Genomic DNA, 6,321 nt, shown 5'->3' on the forward strand with positions numbered 1-6,321 from the left:
AATATCTATATTAAATATATATATGGTTTATAGTCTTAGATTTAAGTATTTAATCCATTTTGACTTCATTTTTCTATATGGCAAGAGATAGGGGTCTAGTTTTGTTCTGCCTATGGATATCCAGTTCTCTTGGTACCTTTTATTGAAGAGACTATGTTTTCCCCAGTGTATGTTCTTGGCACCTTTGTTGAAAATGAGTTCACTGTAGGTGTATGAGTTTGTTTCTGAGTTCTCTCTCCTGTCCCATTGGTCTGTATGTCTGTTTTTATGCCAGTACCATGCTGTTTTGGTTACTGTAACTCTATAGTATAGTTTGAAGTCAAGTAATATTCCTCCAGTTTTGTTCTTTTTGCTTAGGATCGCTTTGACTATTCTTGGCCTTTTGTGATTTCATATAAATTTTATTTTTTCTATTTCTGTGAAGTTGTCATTGGTATTTTGATAGGGATTGCATTGAATCTGTAGATTGCTTTGGATAGTATGGACATCTTAACAACATCGATTCTTCCAGTCCATGAACATGGAACATCTTTCCATTTTTTGATGTCCTCTTCAATTTCTTTCAGCAGTGTTTTATAGTTTTCATCATAGAGTTCTTTCACTTCTTTGGTTAAGTTAACCCTTTTCCCATTTGCCCTGAGAATACTCACCGGCAGTGCTTGTGGCTGCAGTGTTTACCCTGAGATAACTCTGCCACAAAATATCTTGCTTTAATTATTATTTTCACATCCACTCTAGTATATCAACTTTGGAAACAAAATTGATATGTCAGATATCACTGGGTTCAAGTGATCCACTACCACTACTGAAAACAGATTGCTGTAAATAGAATAATATACTAGATATCATTCCATTTGTATTTCTATTATAGTGGTATTTCCATTTATAAAATATAGTAATTATTGATCACTGAAATTGTCAAATCCTAGAAAATGTAGCATTCCACGTGTAATGTTTACACCATTCTCGAACAGTTGTTGGCCAGAGATTCATTTGATGAATTCAATTTTTCTGAAATAGATAATTCTGATGATTCAGATGATTCTGATGTTCTGTTTAGTAATAACTCCAACAACAGTTTTTCTGTTTTATTTTAACATTGAAAATCAGATTTACTTCAGCCTCAAAGAGCATGATTATGTAAAATTAAATGAGCATTGGCAGCAAGCTGCACTTCCTTTTTGTAAATGGGAAAATAATTAAAGAGAAATGTTGTTTAACATTTACACCTTAGCCCCTAGTCATATTGTGTGAAAATTAGAAAAGGCAAAAGAATTGTTCCATAAGTAAAACAAAACTGAAAGTTGATTTTCTTTTCTTTTCTTTCTTTTTTTTTTTCTTTTTTTTTCTTTTTTTTGAGAGAGAGTCTCACTTTTTCGCCCAGTCTGGAGTGCAGTGGCGTGATCTTGGCTCACTGCAAGCTTTGCCGCCCAGGTTCAAGCAATTCTGCTGCATCAGCCTCCCAAGTAGCTGGGATTACAGGTGCCTGCCACCGTGCCTGGTTAATTTTTTTTTGTAGTTTTTAGTAGAGACAGGGCTTCATCATCTTGGCCCGGCTGGTCTTGAACTCCTGACCTCATGATCCACCTGCCTTGGCCTCCCAAAGTGCTGGAATTATAGGCGTGAGCCACAGCGCCGGACCGAAAGTTGATTTTCTTATCATTCACTAAGTTTCCCTAGAACAAGCTTGTCCAGTCTGGGCCACATGCGGCCCAACACAAATTTGTAAACGTCCTTAAAACATTATGAGGTTGTTGTTTTTTTGCGATTTTTTTTTTTGCAGCTCATCAGTTTTCATTAGTATTAGTGTATTTTGTGTGTGGCCCAGGACAGCTCTTCTTCCAGTGCGGCCCTGGGAAGTCAAAAGATTGGACACCCCTGCCCTAGAGCTTCCTTTGCTATTGGACACATGCTTTCCTACATCCCTATCTCTATATTTCTTAGCCATTTTTAGTCCAGGGATTCAAAGAGCCTCACGTCATGGCAATCCATACTTGAGCATTTGGGGATTAGTATTTGTAGTTCACTTTAATAACTGCTGTTTTAATGTAGAACATGACATGTGTGATTAGTGGAGAGAGCTATGAATCTAGGGCTTTGGATCAGATTTTTTTTTCTCATTATTCAAATAAGAAATCCATGTTGATTGAGTTACATAATATAAGGCTGTGTAGTTACTTGTGCATGAATCAAGTACTTTCAAGTGAGACTATCACAGTGAAGTCATCAGATGTTTAAGTTAATATTTATCAATAATACTACAAGGCCACTTTTAGGGGTTTTAAAGTTCAATAAATAAGTTAGCCAGGCACAGTGGTTTATGCCTGTAATCCCAGCTCTTTGGGAGGCTGAAGCAGGAAGATCACTTGAGCCCAGGAAATCAACACCAGCCTGGGCAATGTAGTGAGACCATTTTCTCAAAAAAATTAAAAAATTAGCCAGGCATGGTGGCACACATCTGTAGTCCCAGCTACTCGAGAGGCTATAGTGGGAGGAGTGCTCGAGCCCAGGAGGTTGAGACTGCAGTGAGCTGTGATTGTGCCACCGCACTTCAGCCTGGGCAACAGAGCAAGACCCTGTCTCAAAAAAAAAAAAACCCCAAAAAACAAAATGGGTGATTTTCTTGTCAATAGTAAGACAGTGTTTCTAACAGTAAACCCTTCAGTGTGATGGCTTTAAAGGAATTCATTATTCCATACATTTGAATTGCGTAATTATGTGAAGGAGTTACTCTATTACATTGTAATGGAGCAAATTAAAGGGGAAGGCAGATTCCTGAAGATTAAGAAATGGCTGAAAATTGTTGAAAAGTTTAGATTTATCAATAATGTATACCCCTTCCTTTTCGCTCTCTGGAAGTGTAGACTGCCCTGGTTATTTATTATATTCAACCTGCTCATTTTACTCTCCTTTTATTTTCTGCAGTAATGTGTGTGGCTGGTATTGGACTCGTTGTATTATTCTTCAGTTGGATGCTCTCTATTTTAGATCTAAATATCATGGCTACCCATACAGGTATGATTCTTTTTTATTTATATAGTGATTACCAATACTTGGAATGATTAGAGTTGATATTGCTTTATAATATTGTTCTTTTGCTTTGCTTCCAAACTATTTTATCTTCTATTCATCTATTTTTTATTTATTATTTATTTATTTTGAGATGGAGTTTTGTTCTTGTTGCCCAGACTGGAGTGCAATGGCGCAATCTCGACTCACTACAACCTCTGCTTCCCGGGTACAAGCGATTCTCCTGCCTCAGCCTACCAAGTAGCTGAGATTACAGGCGTGTGCCACCATACCCGGCTAATTTTGTATTTTAGTATCAACAGGGTTTCACCATGTTGATCAGGTCTCGAACTCCTGACCTCAAGTGATCCACCTGCCTCATCCTCCCAAAGTGCTGGGATTGTAGGCATGAGCCACTGAGCCCGGCCTATTCATTTATTTTCAGAGACAGGGTCTCACTCTGTCACTCAGGCCGAAGTGTAATGGTGTGTTCATAGCTCATTGTAACCTTGAACTCCTGAGCTCAAGCCATCATTTCACCTCAGCTTCCCAAGAGGCTAGGACTACAGTTGCACATGACTACACCCAGCTAATATTTTATTTTTTGTAAAGACAGGGTCTTGCTATGTTATCCAAGCTGGTCTTGAACTTCTGGCCTCAAGCAGTTCTCCTGCTCAGCCTCCCAGAGGGCTGGGATTATAGGCATTAGCCAGCCACCATGCCCAGACAGCTGTAATTCAGATATGTTCCATATAAAATTAATTATAGTATAATGGACAATATTAGTATGTGATTTCTCAGGAACATCTTTTAGGTTTATTTTGCCATACCTAGTTTATTCTCGATATCTCTATAATACATAATGATTAGAACATTTTATGCCATTATCTATTCACATAGCTCCTTGTCTGCATACTATACTTCCTTTTGAAGAAGAAATGATTTTTTAATATGCTTTTAAAACTTCTCACCTCTACTGTTTTAAGAAACAGAGTGCCACTGCACTCCAGTCTGAGTAATAGAGTGAGACCCCATCTCAAAATAATAATTATAATAATTTATCCTCTACAGAATACTAATTGGGATGTGAGGGTAATTTTGCTGGGACTTCTGTTAATTATTTGATCAGCAGAGTTGATTCGGTAGCAGTGTTGTGTGCCTGTAGTCCCAGCTACTCAGAAGGCTAAGGCAGGATGATCACTTGAGCCTGGGAGTCCCAGACCAGACTGGGCAACATAGTGAGACCCCATCTCTAAAAAAACGAAAAAATAAAATTATTAGTTAGTGTCTCTTTTCAGGAGATATTTTAGCTTGAGGGTTGTTCTATTTCATTTTGTCATAAGACTAATGGGTCTGTCAGTGTTTCTCACTTTTGTTATTGATACCCAAAGATTATCACATACGTACCAAAATGCTCTTTTATCTGTTAAAACCAACATACTGCTTATTGATTAAAAGTAAAGCCTACTTTTCTTTCAGAGACTAATAGATTGGTATATATTTTTGTTTCAGCTTTCTGATGAGTTAAAAAGGTCCCAGAGATATGTTGACACTGGAGTACTGGAAATTGAAAAATGAAAACTGTGTGTGTTTGAAAAGAAGAACGCAACTTGTGTATTTTGTATTACCTCTTTTTTTCAAGTGATTTAAATAGTTAATCATTTAACCAAAGAAGATGTGTAGTGCCTTAACAAACAATTCTCTGTCAAAATCATGAGGTATTTGAAAATGATTATCCTCTTAACCTTCTCTTCCCAGTGAACTTTATGGAACATTTAATTTAGTAGAATTAAGTATATTATAAAAATTGTAAAACTACTACTTTGTTTTAGTTAGAACAAAGCTCAGAACTACTTCAGTTAACTTGGTCATCTGATTTTATATTGCCTTATCCAAAGATGGGGAAAGTAAGTCCTGACCAGGTGTTCCCACATATGACTGTTACAGGTAACTACATCAGGAATTCATTCTTAGCTTTTCCATCTTTGCGTGGATGTGTATACTTTACACATCTTTCCTTTTGGGTAGAGAAATTATATGTGCCATGTGGTCTTCTGAAAATGGAACACCATTCTTTAGAGCACACGTCTAGCCCTCAAAAAGACAGTCATTTCTCCTCCTCCTTGCCTATTTCCTACTGAAATATGGGGCTGTCTGTGATTTTTTTTTGTTTTGTTTTGTTATTTTTTTGAGACAGGGTCTCGCTGTGTCACACAGGTTGAAGTGCAGTGGCGTGAGCTCGGCTGACTGCAAACCCTGCCTCCCAGGTTTAAGCGATTCTCCTGCCTCAGCTTCCCAGGTAGCTGGGATTTACAGGTGTGCACCGCCATGTCAGGCTAATTTTTGGATTTTTAGTAGAGACAGGGTTTCGCCAAGTTGTTCAGTCTGGTCTTGAACTCCTGGGCTCAAGTGATCTGTCCGCCTCAGTCTCCCAAAGTGCGAGGATGACATGTGTGAGCTACCACACCAGCGATGTCTATGCTTCTCCATAGCTTTGAACATGAAAAAGGACATCTATTGGGAGGCCAAGGCAGGTGGATTGCTTGAGGCCAGGAGTTAGAGACCAGCCTGGCCAACAAGGCAAAACCCCGTCTCTACTAAAAATGTGAAAATTAGCTGGACTTGGTGGCTCGTGCCTGTAATCCTAGCTACTTGGGAGGCTGAGGCATGAGACTTGCTTAAACCTGGGAGGCGGAGATTGCAGTGAGCCAAGATCATGCTACTGCACTCCAGCCTGAGTGACAGAGTGAGATTCTGTCTCAAAAAAAAAAAGTATCTCTAAATACAGGATTATGATTTCTGCTTGAGTATGGTGTTAACTACCTTGTATTTAGAAAGATTTCTGATTCATTCTATCTCCTTAGTTTTCTTTTAAGGTGACCCATCTGTGATAAAAATATAACTTTAGTGCTAAAATCATTGTGACTTATACATGGTCTAAAATGTTTCTGCAAATTAGAGTTTGTCACTTATTCCATTTGTACCTAAGAGAAAAATAGGCTCAGTTAGAAAAGGACTCCCTGGCCAGGTGTGGTGGCTTACACCTATAATCTCAGCACTTTGGGAGGCCGAGGCAGGCAGATCATGAGGTCAGGAGTTCGAGACTATCCTGGCCAACATGGTGAAACCCCATCTCTACTAAAAGTACAAAAATTAGCTGGGTGTGGTGGTGGGCACCTGTAATCCCAGCTACACGGGAGGCTGAGGCACGAGAATCACTTGAACTCAGGAGATGGAGGTTGCAGTGAGCCAAGATCACGCCACTGCACTCCAGCCTGGCAATAGAGCAAAACTCCATCTCAAAAAAAAAAA

General features: G+C 38.8%; 1 long non-coding RNA gene across 1 annotated transcript; it reads left to right on the forward strand.

Annotated features, from left to right (window-relative positions):
• Positions 1-2,925: 2,925 nt before the first annotated feature.
• LOC108519917 (uncharacterized) lies at positions 2,926-5,174 on the forward strand. Its single transcript, XR_001882763.1, has 2 exons — positions 2,926-3,015; positions 4,522-5,174. It is a non-coding gene; the product is annotated as an uncharacterized LOC108519917 (long non-coding RNA).
• Positions 5,175-6,321: the final 1,147 nt, after the last annotated feature.

This window comes from Rhinopithecus bieti, unplaced genomic scaffold, assembly GCF_001698545.2.
Source record: "Rhinopithecus bieti isolate Rb0 unplaced genomic scaffold, ASM169854v2 scaffold_50562, whole genome shotgun sequence".
NCBI lineage: Eukaryota > Metazoa > Chordata > Mammalia > Primates > Cercopithecidae > Rhinopithecus > Rhinopithecus bieti.